Source organism: Hemitrygon akajei, chromosome 12, assembly GCF_048418815.1.
Source record: "Hemitrygon akajei chromosome 12, sHemAka1.3, whole genome shotgun sequence".
NCBI lineage: Eukaryota > Metazoa > Chordata > Chondrichthyes > Myliobatiformes > Dasyatidae > Hemitrygon > Hemitrygon akajei.
In genome coordinates this window covers 83784398-83801881 of record NC_133135.1, presented here as the reverse complement: position 1 = coordinate 83801881, position 17484 = coordinate 83784398, and the positions used below count along the sequence as shown (strand labels likewise).

The 17484-nt window shown below is 45.1% G+C and overlaps 1 long non-coding RNA gene across 2 annotated transcripts in view; it reads left to right on the top strand.

Annotated features, from left to right (window-relative positions):
- Positions 1–579: 579 nt before the first annotated feature.
- The window catches only part of LOC140736608 (uncharacterized), a 34190-nt gene continuing 17285 nt past the window's right edge, over positions 580–17484 (top strand). Inside the window, exon 1 of one of the 2 annotated variants that reach the window (XR_012100985.1) lies at positions 580–676. This is a non-coding gene — a long non-coding RNA (uncharacterized lncRNA). Of the gene's footprint in view, positions 677–5186; positions 5317–17484 lie in introns of those variants that run through there. The other variant, XR_012100986.1, reaches the window with a different exon arrangement.

Here is a 17484-nt window from a genome sequence, read left to right as displayed (position 1 = left end):
TATGGGTTCTAATGCCCTTCCCTTGGACAACATCGGTGGTGTGGAGAGGGGAGACTTGCAGCTTGGGCAACTGCCGGTCTTCCATAAAAAAAACCTTGCCCAGGCTTACACCCTGGAAACTTTCCAAGATGCAAATCCATGGTCTATCGAGACTAACAGAGGCCTGCACTACCCTTTTCTACATGTAGCATTTATATTGTTCTGTACTTGCTAGCTTGCATTATTTTCTTTGCCATTGTATTTGTTGTGTTCCATTGGTATTGCAGCGCAGCACTGATCGCTGTCCTTGCTGCATTGTATTATTTGAATTAAGTTGTTCCATTACTTAGCACATTTGAGTCCTTTCTGTGTTGAAGATTTACCACATATCTGATCGTTTTACATTGCATTATTTGCTAAGCATCTGTGCTTAAGGTGTTGCGTTATTAGCTTTGCATCTGTGTTTGGTGTAGAACATTATGTATTTGCTCAACACTCAGAGCTAACTGTTGGTTCTGCACAAAACTGCTGACTGACTGCATTGTTGGCATTGATGCATTCCTCGCACCTGCACGCCACAGAGTGAAAGTGCAGAACAAGCTGGAAGCCAAGTATGGCACAACTCACTACTCACTCTGTGCAGCACATCGAGAGAAGCCCCATCCATTTGAACAAATTCATCATACTTACCAAAAGAGTAAGTGAAATTTTCCTTCATCAATCCATTTTAATGTTATTAATTTAATGATGTTGGTTAAATGAATTTGTAAGTTGATTAATATTCTTAACACCTTTTAATAATTTTGAGTTTTGGAAGCAGTACTTTGCAAAAGTTTTAGGCACATATATACCACTAGGCTGCCTTAGACATTTGCACAGTTCAATATTTTTAACTGAGTGGTGAGCGAGTTTATAAATCTAGCGGGAGCAGAGGATGTTGGAAATGGTGAGAGTGCAGTGCCACGAGTGCATTGTGGGACAGCTGGTAGAGAAGGAGCACCAGGGGCTGGGGGAGGCGTGGGTGCAGACACACTCAACCATAAAACACCAGACAAAATCATTTGATTCCAAACATTTGGTTTATTGATCTTTACGAAATGCTGCTCTGGTGCTTCTTGTTCCCTCCCCTCTCCCATCCCCCTTTTCCAACCAGGATTCTCCTCTCCGTGCCCCTTCCCACTCTCAGTCCATGATGGAGACCTGTATCAGAATCAGGTTTATCATCACTCAGACATGCCATTTTTTTTTTGAGATAGCAGTACAGTGCAATACATAAAATTACTTAAGTACAGTGCAAACGTCTTAGGCACCCTAGCTACATATGTGTGCCTAAGACTCCTGCACACTACAGTATGCCACAAACAATTGAATATGCTTGTCTCATCAATTGCTTTATGTTGGTGTAATCCTTTATGGAAAGTCCTACAGAGATCAACAAGCACAGCGAAAGCATAACTACCACACAAGGGATTGCAGAGCACAGGGTGGGCACTGATATTTCAAGTTCCAACGCCCTTGACAAGCACTCAGACAAAGACTGATGGCAGTGTCATCAGCACATTATCCACCATTAGGCTGCTTCATACTGAAGCTCAGTCTTGTTTTCCCTCAGTGCAACACCCACAACAGAGCACTGGACCATAAAAGCAATTGCTGTGCAGAGCTGTAAAAGACAGTTCAGTTTGATAAGGCAACTTTTAAATGCCAAGCTCCTGCGTTAGTGAACCATGGTTTGGCTGCCTTGATCCGGTTCTGAGTTGCTGTAGCTGCCGCAGGTCAGTGTAAGTTCTCACATCAATACGGCTTGGCAGATATAGAAAAGAGAGGCATCGCAGAAGGAAATGGAACCTACAAACACTCGCGTCGACAGAGTGGGTTTGCAGATCAAATATAGTCACCAGTTGACAATCTTTTCCACCCTTGGCTGGGTGACATTGTCTCAATCTGGCTGGCATGAAATAAGTTCAAGGGATTCAGTTTGATTGATGTATACAGCCGAGCATACGAAGCAATTGATAGATTTTCGCTGTTATTTTTCTCCCTCAGGGTCTCAGCTCAACCTGCACAAAAACTGAGCAGGGCATTTCTTTATTCCATTCTTCCTCTTAATGGTATTACTAAAATTTGTCAACATAGTTACCTCTGGTGTCCTGTATAACACTTACCCTCCAAACAAAAGAATGAAGAAACAGATTACGTATCTACATTTTGGATCTTGCTTGGCTGCCCTATTTTTTTACATTAGGAGAACAACACTCTTTCAGTATTAGAAATCTGGGTGTAAAGCACAGTGGGACACATACACTCTCTGGCCACTTCATTAGGTACACCTGTACAACTGCTCATTAATGCAAATAACTCACCAGCCAAATATATGGCAGCGTCTCAGTGCATAAATTCCATACAGACATGACCAAGAGGTTCGGTTGTTATTCAGATAAATATCTCTATTTTTCCTTTTCGGGGTTCATTTGAAGACCCTGACCTGGAGTTACACGCTGACTATGGTTCTTTGCGGGAATGGGACCCACTCTCGGGGTTTCACGACTGGCCGTCATTCGGCATGCCAAGGGCTCGGCCTAAGAGCTCTGCTCGCCTTTTCAGGACCAACTTTTTGTGGCTCTCGAGACGGCGGGATCGGAAGTCTGTGTCCGAGAAGAAGACCAGCTTGTCGTGGGAGCTGGAAGATCTAAGGTTGTGTGCCCAGAGAGCCAAGATCTTTGGGCATAGAGCTCAGAAAAAGTGATGCAATGGACTTTTAACGTCGTAAACCAGTGAGTTGTTTGTTATGTCTCCCATGTCGCTGTGAAATAGAGACATCTCTTTCTCCCTTTTTAGGGAGAGAGAGCGCGTGTGGTATGTCGAATGCTGGGTGAATGCGTAGTCTTTGGAGTCACTGCCAGTCTGTTGCCTTGCTCACGCTTGAGTGCTCGGTGGCGTGTGCCGATGCTTTTTTTTGCCAGTGGGGGGAGGGGGCATTGTTGCTTACTGCCACTTATGCACGGGAGGGAGGGGAGCTGGGGGCTACTTCGGGATTCTAACATTTAACTGTCATTCATTCTTTGGGGCACTCCTCTGTTTTCGTGGATGTTTGCGAAGAAAAAGCGTTTCAAGATGTATATTGTATATATTTCTCTGACATTAAATGTACCTTTGAAACCTTTAAGATCAAGTGTCAGAATGGGAAAAGAAACGTGATCTAAGAGGCTTTGACCTGTGGAATGATTGCTGGAACTAGATGGGTTGCTTTCAGTATCTCAGAAACTGCTGAAATCTCGGGGCTTTCATGCTTAACAGTCTCCAGAGCAGGGGTTCCCAACTTGGGGTATATAGTAGAGGTCCATGGCATAAAAGAGGTTGGAAACCCCTTCTCTAGTGTTGATAAAGAATGGTGTGAAAAACAAGAAGAAAAAACACCCAGTAAGCAGCGGTTCTGTGGGTGAAAACTTGCTATTAAGAGAGGTCAGAAGAGAATGTCCACACTGGTTCAAGATGATAGGAAGCTGACAATAACTCGAATAACCGCACGCTATGACAATGGTGTGCAGAAGAGCATCTCTGAATGCACAAAGTATCGAACCTTGAGGTGGATGGGCTGCAGCCGCAGAAGGCCATGAACATACACTCAATGGCCACTTTATTAGCGTCAGGAGGTACCAAGGTGGCTGGCAACTCCATTGCAACTGCTCTTGTTCACCTTGTGCAATGCAACTATGTCCTAAAGCTCTACCTGGATCATGTATGACTTTCACAGTTTGGAAATGTTACTAACCAGTTGTGAGAATAATATGGTTGCTCCCAGAAAGAAACCTCAGGGCCTGCTGAGAGCTCTTAGAGAAGAAAACTTGCTGGACAGTGCAGCCCAAAGGGCCTGAACAGCCTATTCCGGCTGTATCTCTAAATAAATAAAATAAAACAGGTAGACTGATGGAGGGTGTGAGAAGCAAGTACAAACTGAGGAGGGACAGGGAGAGAAAATCAAACTCTCATAATTATTGGCATAAGAGTGAGTGCAGATGCTGGACATCTGGATCAACACAAAAAAAACTCAACAGATCAGGATTCATGAAGGTTCTTTGCCCGAAACATCGACTGTTGATTTTCCTCCATTGATGCTGCCTGATCTGCTGTTCCTCAGCACTTTGTGTGTATTAATCAGAGAGATGGAAACAAGAGGCTAGACACAGGAAGATCAGCTGAGCCTCGAAGGAACGACCTAGGGGCACCATGAGACAATTCATTCTCTCCAAAACCATGATTCCGGTAAGGCACTGACGAGAGTCCTCTAAAATAATCATACAATGCGGGAACCATATGCCAGTTACAATTAACTTGGCAAGATTAGACTGGAAGCAAAAGAGCTTAATGGTTGTAGTTAAGATAACGATTAGTAATTAAAGATGCTCAGGAACCCTAGAAGCTTAACATTCTATGCCAAGCTGCAGAGCGCATGACATTGAATTCTGCTTTCTTTTCAGTATTTCTCTCTATCTTTTGCCTATCCATGTACAGATGCTTTTTAAATACTGTGATTGTACCCTCCTCTGGCAGTGTGATTTACTGATTACATAATTTGCATGGTTTCTTGTTGGACCTTGGTCAGCAAATGTCTTTAAATCTATGTTTTCCCCTGGAGTTGTGACTGTACTTCCAGTCCAATGACACAGTCTGGTAATGATTAATTAGCTCCCAGGCCCGTGGGTTATTTTGATTAAACCAGTTACAATGGTTTTTTTAAAAATTATCTTTTGACTAAAAGTTGCAAACAAAGTTTCCATTCAAGATGGTGCCTGTGTACAGCACTCATTCAGTCGACATCTTCTGGATAGATCGTGAAACCATATATTTCACTTATTTTATGACTTTTATGTTTTTTTTTTCATCTTGGATATGAAACTGTTGGAGCCTTTGCTTTGCAGTTTGGAGATTGTTCAGGTGTTCCATCACTCTAGGATTCTGGATGGCAGAGATGACAAGCATGAGCAGGCTGCGGGAAGGAGCACAAGACAACATTTGACTCTGTTTTGTTAATTAAAGCTTCCATTGTTTGCCAATTAAAGCGACGAGGGAGATTGAAACGTCGAGGTGAATGCGGAGGCTTGGAGATCTTTTGAGTGCTTCAGAGCTCCGTATCCTCAGAGGATTCTAGGAGGCAGAGGCAGCATGCACAAACTTCATGACAGGCAGGCTGCTGGGCACGAGCCATTGTTCAACTCCATTCCATTGATTGTAGCTTCCATTGTTCGCCAATTAAAGCAACGAGGGATATTGAAGAACTGAGGCGAGCTCAGAGTGTGAGCGCTAGCTGCCTGTCTTTGATCACTCTACTGTGGAGAGGTAAAGTTCTGCCACTGGGGTTGGAGAGCGTTGCCCAGGTTTCTGTGTTTTGGATGTGGACTTGGACTGTAGATTTTTCTTTGGTCTTCTAGTTTTCTTTTATATTCTGTGTTTTTCGCCTGATCTTTCTTGTTCTTTTTTGTGCTGTGAGGGGCATTTGGGGGCTGATGTACCTGTCCTATTTTGTTTGATTTTTGAGTGAGGGGAGAGGATTTGGGAGTCAATGTGCCTGTTCTGTTTTTGTTCGTTTTTTGGGTGGGGAGGGAGATTTGGGGGTCAATGTAGCTGTTTTGTTTTGTTCATTTTTTTGAGCAGGGAGGGAGAATTTGTGGATTGATGTGCCTATTCTGTTTTTGTTCTTTTTTTTGAGTGAGTGGAGGGGATTTGGGAATCAATGTGCCTGTTCCGTTTTGTTCGGTTTTTTTTGTGTGGGGTGAGGGTATGGGGTTTGATGATCATGCTGCTTTCTTTTCTTCCTTGGTTTCATGACTATTCGCAAAAGAAGAATTTCAAGTTGTATACTTTGATAGTAAATGAACCTTTAAGCCTTTTTTCTTTATTACACCCTCTCCCATCACTCCCCAGTTTGTCACTATTTCTCTGACTAGTTTGACTTTCATTCTAACTCTCACGAAACTAGGACCCTCCATTACCCTCAGAACCGGAAAGGAGGCAGTAAATCTCAACGGCAACTGTTTAGTCTTTTCCATAGATGTTGCCAGGCCTGCTGAGTTCTTCCAGCATTTTGTGTGGGGACAGCATCTGCAGGTCTCCTCTTGATTGGAATGAGGGAACATCATTTTTCAGCCCACTCTACCTCTGGAGAGTGGAAGATTAAATTAACCCTTGCACTATGAACCTTCTCTGCCAGTACCTGCATGTCCTTTTCCTTTGGTATCCTGTAGCAAAGGGGCTCCCTCAACTTTAGCTCTCCTCTTTCAAGAACTGTGCTGCCTAAAGTATGACAGCAGTGAGCTCTGTTAAAACCTGCAAAAGGTACCGTAGATTTCGCACTACAGAGCGCACCTGATTAAAAGCCGCTGGCTCTAATTTTAGAAAGAAAATCAATTTTGTACTTGTACAGGCCGCACCGGATTTTAGGCCGCACCGGATTTTCGGCCGCAGGTGTCCCACGTTGTAATATGAGATATTTACACAGAAAGATATTACACGTGAGGATTTTTTAACTTTTAATTAAATCCATATGGTAACATAAACAAATACATATTGCAAATGCTTTTTTTCGAACCGTGCCTGTAACGCGGCTACTTTTAAATATACGTTGCGTATACTTTTTTACTGAACAACATTCCAATATCTCCTAACGACTGGTAAAAAATATATATACTGCAGCCTACCAGGAAAAGTTATTGATTGCCTTTAACTTAAAAGCAGCGTTCGCTCAGATCTAATGCCGCTCGCGTAATGCCGCTCGCCCCCGCCTTCCCGTTTATCGCAAACCGGCATTTTTCCCACAAGACGCGGCGAAACCGGGTGTGACGTCATAGCATCCTGCGATGTAGTACAGAAAACAAATATAGTTAAAACTCTTCTAACTTTAACTAACAAATGAATTACTAAGCAAAAATATTATAAACTAAATAACTGCCATAAAGGCAGCACAATGCTTTTCTTCGAGTGTTTTCCATGTTGATGAGGGTGAGTACAAATGACTGATTTACAATAATTTAATTGTGAAAGTGCGCTTGATTTATCGTACAATTTCATTGGACCTCTGTGAACTACTCATCAATTTTATTGGTCTACTGTTACGAGGCAAAATGTTTTTGGCGGCATGAAAAAAATCATGCATTAGCCGCACCGTAGTAAAGGCCGCAGTGTTCAAAGCTGTTCAAAATGTGGGAAAAAAGTAGCGGCTTATAATCCGACATCTACGGTAATTAATAAAATACCTGAAGAGGAAAGGTTTGCAGATTATGTGTAAGGAACAGGGGTCTGGGACCAGCTGAGTAGTTTTCTCAAAGAAAGTGATCAGATTCATGATGTAGCCAATTGCCTTCTACAATAAAATATAGAACAGCACAGGAACAGACCCTTCAGCCCACAATGTTGTGCCAAACAAATCAAGTTAATGACACCTAATTCCTTTTGCCTGCACATGGTTCACATCCGTCCTTTCTCTGCATATCCATATGCCTATCTAAGAGCCTCTGAAACATCTCCATTGTACAGGTCTCTATCACCACCACTGGCAGCGCATTCCAAACACCCACCACTCCCTGTGTAAAATCTTGCCCCATTTATCACTTCCGAACTTTCCCTCCACACCTTAAATGCATACCCTCTAGTACTAGATATTTCCACCCTGGGGAAAGTTTACTCTAACTACACCTTCCATAATTTCATAAACTCCTAGAAGATCTCCATTCAGCCGCTGAAATTCCAGAGAAAACAACCCTAGTTTCCTGTACCTTCTCTGCCATATGTAGCTGCAGTTCTCATTGGCTTATGTTAAAATGCAAAAGAAGATCAACATTAAAATTTATAAATCACTGTAAGCATGCAGAGTTGAAAGGAACAATGGAAAATACATTATCCTCTACTTTAACCCTCTGTCTTTCTATGAACTCGGTAAATCATGATGCATGAGCCGAACATTCCCGAGACCTCAATCACTGAGGGCTCTCTATTTTTCTTGTGCAATGAAAGAATAATAAAGGAAATAGAATATGTGGTTCAGGTCCCTTTCGGGGAAATAAAACACCTTTAATGTCAGAGTGAAATTGTCAGCACTGCCTTTGGCGCTTGCAAATTTTTGTATCTTTCTCAGGAGTATGAGGGGGACTGCTGGAAATAAAATAACCCAGACAGGAACACAATATACAAGTCTTGGATGGGCTCTGAATTTAAATTAGACTATCCTGAATTCCATCTGTTAAATCATCCAGCATATGCGAATATTATCACACATTAACTACCCGCCAAACGTGCTACAGCTGGAGACAATGTGCCATTTCTGGCAATTACTGGAGTTCTGCATCATCTCTACAATATCAAACAGCTGTAATAGGCTGCATCAACAATCTAAGCATGAGAGGATTGGTCCTATTTGGCAGAGCCTGGTTTTGTCACCTGATAGAGATCTTCACTCCGTTTCCTTTTTGTAATCCATTTCACAAATTTAGTCCTGCATGTTTTGCTTCTCCAAGTTCAGCAACATCAGCTGTTCTAATCTGGGCAATTTCATTTAATGGTTGACTGCTATTGTCCTTTGTTTATTGAAACAATAATACAATTCTATATATATATTCAGTAAGTACGATGTCTTCATAACAGTCAAGATGAGGTTTAGTTTATATTCTTAAGAAGGTGTAAAAAAGTTTGAAGTGCATTTATTATCAAAGTATGTATACACTATGCATCCTTGAAACTCCTCTCTTTTCAGGCAGCCACAAAACAAACAAACCTCAAAAGAACCCACTAAAAATGACCATCAAACACCCAATGCATAGAGAGAGAGAAAAAAAACAAATCACGCAAACCACAAGAGCAAGACAATAGGTTCAGAACTAAAGTTTTATAAAAGATATGAAGACAGGCATCACTGCAGCTGGTGCTGGCAACAGTTCCAGTTCATACCAAAGCCGAGCAAACAATGAGAGACCACGGACACAAAGCCAGCCATCACTGCAGTTAACACTACACTCCAGCATAGGGACAGATGTTGCTGTATTCTCTGCTGGTTCCGTGGTGCAGAAGGGAAAGAGGAAGAAGAGGAATGCAGTAGTTATAGAGGATTCCATAGTGAGGGGAACTTACAGGAGGTTCTGTCAGTCTGATAGAGATACCTGTGTGGTGTGTTGCCTCCCAGGTGCCAGGGTATGGGATGTCTCAGATCGGGTGCAGAGTATTCTGAAGGGAGAAGGATAATAGCCAGAAGTCTTGGTACATGTTGGTACCACTGACATAGGTAGAAAAAGGGAGGAGGTCCTGAAGAGAGAATTCAGGGAGTTAGGTAGAAACATAGAACATAGAAACATAGAAAACCTACAGCAAAATACAGGCCCTTCAGCCCACAATGTTGCCAAACATGTACATACTTTAGAAATTACCTTGGTTTACCCATAGGCCTCTATTTTGTAAGATCCAAGTACCTATTCAGGAGCCTCTTAAAATACCCTATTGTATCCACCTCCACCACCGTCGCCAGCAGCCCATTCCACGCACTCACCATTCTCTGCATAAAAAAACTCCATAAGGCATGCTCCCCAATCCAGGCAACATCCTTGTAAATCTCCTCTGCACCCTTTCTATAGTTTCCACATCCTTCCTGTAGTGAGGTGACCAGAACTGAGCACAGTACTCCAAGTGGGGTCTGACCAGGGTCCTATATAGCTGTAATATTACCTCTCGGCTCTTGAACTCAATCCCATGGTTCATGAAGGCCAATACACCGTATGCCTTCTTAACCACACAGTCAATCTGTGCAGCAGCTTTGAGTGTCCTATGGACCGGACCCCAAGATTCCTCTGATCCTCCACACTGCCAAGAGTCTTACCATTAATACTATATTCTGCCATCATATTTGACCTATCAAAATGAACCATCTCAGACTTATCTGGGTTGAACACCATCTGCCACTTCTCAGCCCAGTTTTGCATCCTATCAATGTCCAGTTGTAACCTCTGACAGCCCTCCACACTATTCACAACACCTCCAACCTTTGTGTCATCAGCAAATTTACTAACACATCCCTTCACTTCTTCATCCAGACCATTTATACAAATCATGAATGGGACCCAGAACAGATCCCTGAGGCACACCACTGGCCACCAATCTCCATGCAGAATATGATCCATCTATTACCACTGTGTGCAAGCCATTTCTGGATCCACAGAGCAATATCCCCTTGGATCCCACGCCTCCTTATTTTCTCAGTAAGCCTTGAATGGGATACCTTATCAAATGCCTTGCTGAAATCCATATACACTACATCTACTGCTCTACCTTCATCAATGTGTTTAGGCACATCCTCAAAAAATTCAATCAGGTTGGTAAGGCCTTTGACAAAGCCATTCTGACTATTCCTAAACAAATTATGCCTCTCCAAATGTTCATAAATCCTGCCTCCCAGGATCTTCTCCATCAACTTACAACGAATGAAGTGAGACTCACTGGTCTACAATTTACTGGGCTATCTCTACTCCCTTTCTTGAATATGGGAACAACATCTGCAACCCTCCAAGCCTCCAGAACCTCTCCTGTCCTCATTGACGATGCAAAGATCATCGCCAGAGGCTCAGCAATCTTCTCCCTCACTTCCCACAGTAGCCTGGGGTACATCTCATCCGGTCCCAGTGACTTATTCAACTTGATGCTTTCCAAAAGTTCCAGCACATCCTCTTTCTTAATGTCTATATGGCCAAGCTTTTCAGTCCACTGTAAGTCATCCCTACAATTGCCAAGGTCCTTTTCTGTAGTGAATACTGAAGCAGAGTATTCATTAATTACCTTTGCTATCTCCCCCGGTTCCATACACATTTTTCCATTGTCAAACTTGATTAGTCCTATTCTCTCTCATTGTATCCTCTTGCACTTCACATATTTATAGAATGCCTTGGATTTTCCTTAATCCTGCTCATCAAGGCCTTCTCATGGCCCTTTCTGGTTCTCCTAATTTCATTCTTAAGCTTCTTCCTGCTAGCCTTATAATTTTCTAGATCTCTATCACTACCTAGTTTTTTGAACTTTTCGTAAGCTCTTGTTTTCTTCTTGATGAGATTTTCAACTGCCTATGTACACCATAGTTCCTGTACCCTACCATTCTTTCCCTGTCTCATTGGAATGTACCTGTGCAGAATGCCACACAAATATCCCCTGAACATTTGTCATATTTTTTCTATACATTTCCCTGAGAAAATCTGTTCTCAATTTATGCTTCCAAGTTCCTGCCTGATAGCTTCATATTACCCTTACTCCAGTTAAATGCTCTCCTAACTTGTCTGTTCCTATCCCTCTCCAGTACTACGGTAAAGGAGATAGAATTGTGATCACTATCTCCAAAACGCTCTCCCACTGAGAGACCTGACACCTGACTGGCTTCATTTCCCAATACCAGATCAAGTACAGCCTCTCCTCTTGTAGGCTTATCTACATATTGTGTCAGGAAACTTTCCTGAACACGCCTAAAAAACTCCACCCCATCTATATCCCGCTCTCTAGGAAGATGCCAATCCCCCGGCAACAACCCTGTTATTACTGCACCGTTCTAGAATCTGTCTCCCTTTCTGCTCCTTGATGTCCCTGTTATTATTGGATGGTTTATAAAAAACACCCAGTAGAGTTATTGACCCCTTCCTGTTTCAAACTTCCACCCACAGAGACTCAGTAGACATTCCCTCCATGACTTCCTCCTTTTCTGCAGCCGTGACACTATCTCTGATCAGTAGTGCCACTCTCCCACCTCTTTTGCCTCCCTCTCTGTCCTTTCTGAAACATCTAAAGCAGTGGTTCCCAACGTGGGGCGTACGCCCCATAGGGGGGTAATTTGATTTTTAAGGGGGGCAATTCGAGAATGAGTTATTAACAGTGAATTTTTTCTAGTAAGTCTGTGTGAGTATGAGTGTGTGTGCGAGTTAATACATATGTGTATATACAGTATGCATACATAAAAATACTTGTGTGTATGTACATGTGTAATTGCGTATGTACTGTATATATAGTGTATCACCATCATTACAAACATCAAATGGCTTTCATAATTAAATTAATGAATTGACTGATGTAGGAAGGAACGAATGAACAAGTCCAAACGCGTAAGAAACTCGTACGAGGTCGCGCCAATGCTGCTTTTTGCAGTAGCTTTCGGTTCTTGGTGGTGTGAAGGTGTGTACATTGCGTCATCTCTTTTAAACGGTGTATCTGTCTTTGTATGCTGTAGAAACAAATCCGCATTGTTTTATTTATTTATTATTATTATTTTAATATCACTTAATGCTCTTTTTTTTTTACAATTTCTTAGTAATTTCTTCCTCAGAACTTTAACAGTCCTTTGGTTCTTTTATTTTTCTCTTTCATGAATGCCATGTTCTTTGGAAGCTTGTTTAAACCAAGTTAATGGTCTTTTAGGCTTCCTCCAGGTGACTAGGAGTTCACTTTTTGAGTAATAAGAATTATATATCACCACAGGGGGCATCAGGATTTTAGAGGTGATTAGGTGGGGCATGGCCAAAAAAAGGTTGGGAACCACTGATCTAAAGCCTTGCAAGCTAAGTAATTTCTGCCGCTGAGCCATCCAATGGCCATAACTGTTACAAGGGGCGACAGCGGAGAACCCAAGTGCAGGACACTGGCACGTCGACTCAGTTGGAGAGGCTGTCGTAGACTTGAACGTAGAGCAGAAAACCAGGGGATCTTGACAATGAGACGGGATTCACGGGGACTCTCTAGAACTAGGGCGGAACTTAGAATTGCCGATTCCAATCGGAATAGGGAACGAAGTATCACACAAGGATTGACCAATGAACTGGCAACCTGTGATAGGGTCGTCCTCGTTTTTATTTCCCATTCTCTGATTGAAAGCCAGATGTACGGTAATTGAGTAACTAGCAGCAATTAACCGAAATTGGGGCATGATCAGGGAGAAAGGAGTGTTAAAGGGGAACGGCCGACCAGAACCATGACAGTACCCCCCCCCCCCCCCCTCAATGGGAGCCTCCCGGCTTTCCTCCAGGTCTGTCTGGATGGTCCCGATGGAAGTCCTGGATGAGGGAAGGGTCTAGGATAAAGGAGTGGGGGACCCAGGAACACTCTTCAGGACCGTACCCCTCCCAGTCCACCAGGTATTGGAGGCCCCTGCCCCGACGGCGCACATCTAGCAGTCGTCGGACGGTGTATGCCGGATGGTTGTCGATGAGCCAGGCAGGGGCAGGAGTCTCGGCTGGGGGACACAAAGGGCTGACGAAGACTGGTTTCAACTGTGATACATGAAAGGTTGGGTGAATACGCATGGACTTTGGCAGCGTGAGGCGGACCGCTGTGGGGTTGATAATCCTTTCGAACTTGAATGGTCCCAGGAAGCGGGGTTCGAGTTTCCTAGGTTCGCATTTGAGCAGGATATCCTTGGCAGAAAGCCACACCATCTGCCCCGGTTTGTACTCTGGTGCTGGAGTCTGGTGTCGGTCGGCCGTTTTCTTCTTTCGGTTTGTCGATCGGAGTAGGGCCGTGTGAGTCTCCTCCCAAATCTTCCAGCACCAATCAGCATGGTCCTGAACTGACGGTACCGCGATCTCTTCTTCCTGAGCAGAGTACAGCGGGGGTTGGTACCCAAGGGAGCACTCGAACGGGGACCTCCCAATGGCAGAGCTCACCAGGGAGTTGTGGGCGTACTCATCCCACGGGAGATGGGCGCTCCAGGTTGACGGGTGGTTTGCCGTTACGCAACGTAACGTCACCTCCAGGTCTTGGTTGACCCGTTCCGTCTGCCCTTTCGTCTGGGGGTGGAAGCCGGATGACAGGCTGGCAGTTGCTCCTAGGGCTCAACAGAAGACTCTCCATACCTGCCAGACAAACTGGGGACCCCAATCAGAGAGGATGTCCGTGGGGATTCCGTGGAGGCGGAAGACGTGGAGGACTAGAAGATCTGCGGTTTCCTGCGAGGATGGGAGTTTAGAGAGGGCCACAAAATGCACCGCCTTGGAGAATCGGTCTACCACGGTGAGGACAATTGTGTTTCTGCGGGAGGGGAGTAGACCGGTGACGAAGTCCAGGGCAATGTGCGACCAGGGATGACCAGGGATGGGTACAGGACGAAGTAGGCCCGTCGGTGGTCGATGAGAGGCCTTTCCCTGGGCTCAAATGGAATAAGCTGAGACATAAGAGCGGGTGTCCCCCTCCATGGACGGCCACCAGAAGTATCTTCTCAAGAGAGCCAGGGTCCGATCACTCCCGGGGTGGCAGGCAAACTGGGATGTGTGTCCCCATTGGAGGACCTGAAGCCTGACGGAGGTGGGCACGTACAGGCGACCGCTGGGTCCGCTTCCAGGATCGGGGTTGTCCCACTGGGCTTCTCTTACCTTCACCTCGATCTCCCAAGAGAGGGTGGCCACCACGCAGGTTGGAGGGAGGATCGTCTCGGGACTGGAGGTGTCTCCCTTGGTGTCATGTTGACGGGACAGCGCGTCCTGCTTCCCGTTCTTGGATCCTGGGCGGTATGTGAGGGTAAACTGGAAACGTCCGAAAAACAATGCCCAACGGGCCTGATGGGAGTTCAGTTGCTTGGCGGTCTTAATATACTCCAGGTTCTTATGATCCGTCCATACCACGAACGGGTGCTCTGCCCCCTCCAACCAGTGCCTCTATTCTTCCAGCGCTAGCTTGACTGCCAGTAGCTCCCGATTCCCCACATCGTAATTCCGCTCGGCGGGGGACAGTCGGCGAGAGCAGAAGGCGCAGGGGTGAAGCTTTTCGTCTGAACTTGCCCGTTGGGATAGGACCGCTCCTACCCCGGAGTCGGAGACATTCGCTTCCACGGTGAATTGCCGGGATGGGTCCGGATGAACCAGGATGGGGACAGTGGTGAAACGCTTCTTCAGATTGGTGAATGCTGAGTCAGCCTCGGGATTCCAGCAGAACGGTGTGGTGGGTGAGGTAAGTCGGGTAAGGGGGGGCCGCCACCTGACTGTAGTTTCTGATGAACCGGCGATAGAAGTTCGCAAACCCCAGGAACTGTTGGAGTTTCTTGCGGTCCGTGGGTTTGGGCCACTCCGCCACAGCCCGGATCTTCTCGGGATCAGCTCTGACCTGTCCCCTCTTGATGATATACCCTAGGAAGCTGACCGAGGAGACGTGGAATTCGCATTTCTCCGCCTTCACGAATAATTTATTCTCCCCCAGTCTCTGCAGAACTTGACAGACATGGGGATTGCCGGAAAAGATCAGGATATCATCCAGGTAGACAAACAGGAAGCGGTTAATGAAGTCTCTTAGGACATTATTAATCAAGGCTTGAAAAACGGTGGGGGCATTTGTGAGGCCGAAAGGCATGACTAGATACTCAAAGTGGCCTAAAGGGGTATTGAAAGCTGTCTTCCATTCGTCCCCCTCCCTTATCCACACCAGATGGTAGGCGTTTCGGAGGTCCAACTTCAAGAAGATGGTGGCTCCATGAAGTGGCTCAAATGCAGAACTTATAAGAAGCAGTGGGTACTTGTTCCTAATAGTGATATGGTTTAGGCCTCAGTAATCAATGCAGGGACGGAGAGAGCCATCCTTCTTCTCCACAAAGAAAAATCCAGCGCCCACCGGGGAGGATGAGGGTCGAATCATGCCTGCCGTGAGAGACTCACAAATATATTTCTCTATGGCTTCTTTCTCAGGCCGGGACAAATTATACAGGCAACTGTTAGGTAGCGAGGCCCCGGGGAGAAGGTCGTTTGCACAATTGTATGGGCGGTGCGGGGGTAGAGAAAGGGCCCGCTGCTTGCTGAACACCTGTCCTAAGTCATGGTACTCCTTTGGGACCCGGGACAAGTCAAGGGGTTCCAAAACAGGTGGGGTCACGGTAGCTTCTCTGGGAGACAGGGCCAACCGCAGGCAGTTGGTATGGCAGGACGGGCTCCTTTTGGCTATCCTCCCGGTAGACCAGTCAATACGGAGATTGTACTGGGTCAGCCATGGGTACCCTAGGACTACCGGGGCTTGGAGTGACTGAATGAGGCTGAAACGTACTTCCTCCTAATGATTGCCGGAAAGAATCAAGGTCAGGGGCAGCATACAGTGGGTCACCTGAGCAAGCAGTTTCCCGGCCAGGGCCCAGGCCTCCAGAAATTAACAGGCAGACTAATATTTAGATGGGGAGAGAATTCAAAACGCATTGATGCAAAGGGACTTGGGCAGGAAACCCTAAAGGTTAACCTCCAGGTTGAGTTGGTGGTGAAGAAGGCAAATGCAATGTTGGCATTCATTTCAAGAGGTATAGAATATAAGAGCAGGGATGTGATATTGAGGCTCTCTAAGGCACTCATGAGACCACACAGAGTATTGTGTACAGTTTTGTGCTCCTTATTTTAGAAAGAATATACTGATATTGGAGAAGGTTCAGAAAAAATTCTTGAGAATGATTCCAGGAATGAAAGGGTTACCATATGAGGAAAGTCTGGCAGAACTTGGGCTGTATTTCCTGGAGTTCAGGAGAATGAGGGGGAATCTCATAGAAACATTCCAAATGTTAAAAGGCCTGAACAGATTAGATATGGCAAAGTTATTTCCCATCATAGGGGAGTCTAAGACAAGAGTCCACGACTTCAGGATTGAAGAACATCCATTTAGAACAAAGAAGCAAAGAAATTACTTTAGGCAGAGGATGGTAAATCTGTGGAATTTGTTGTCACGATTGGCTATGGAGGCCAAGTCATTGGGTGTATTTAAGGCAGAGATAGATAGGTTCTTGATTAGCCAGGGCATCAAGGGGTATGGAGTAAAGGCAGGGGAGTGGGGATGACTGGAAGAATTGGATCAGCCCATGATTGAATGGCAGAGCAGACTCAATGTGCCAACTGGCCTATTTCTACTCTTATATCTTATGGTCTTATATGGAATTTGGTATATTTCTCCTAACTCTGTGTTCTATATTCAGAATGTCTCCACTGTGTAAGATTGGCTTATCAATTTGCAGAGGATCACTCCACAAGAGAGATTCTGAGTTTCTAGCTACTTGTCATTTAAACTCTCCAACCCTTTCTTCTTCCTCTGTCTACATCCTCCTGCCTTGTTCCAGTGAAGCTCAACATAAACTCATGGAGCTGCACCTTACATTCTGACTTTGACTAAGATAGCGGTGTGACGCAGCAGTGCGCAGCGGCCACTTCAGAATGAATATCTGTAATCTGTCAAGTAGGATGCCGTGTACAATCCTGATTTGATGGAGACGAACGGATGAAGCACGAAGGAACATCTGGTGAAACTCTTGAAACGCCTGTTTCACTGCCACTGCTACAGTGTGATCAGAAAATCTCCGGGAGGAAGGCCCCGAATCCTCGGCTTTGCCTGTTGCTTGGCGGCCGGTGCCAGGGTCGAAGCGTTCGGCAGAGATGGTGCTCGGTGCTCGGTGTCGGAGGCTCGAAGTTTTCGAACGGGCTCAGAGTTGGCTGTGGTCGGGTGCTTCCAGGGGACTGGAGGTTCATGGCAGGAAGAATTTATTTTCCTTCT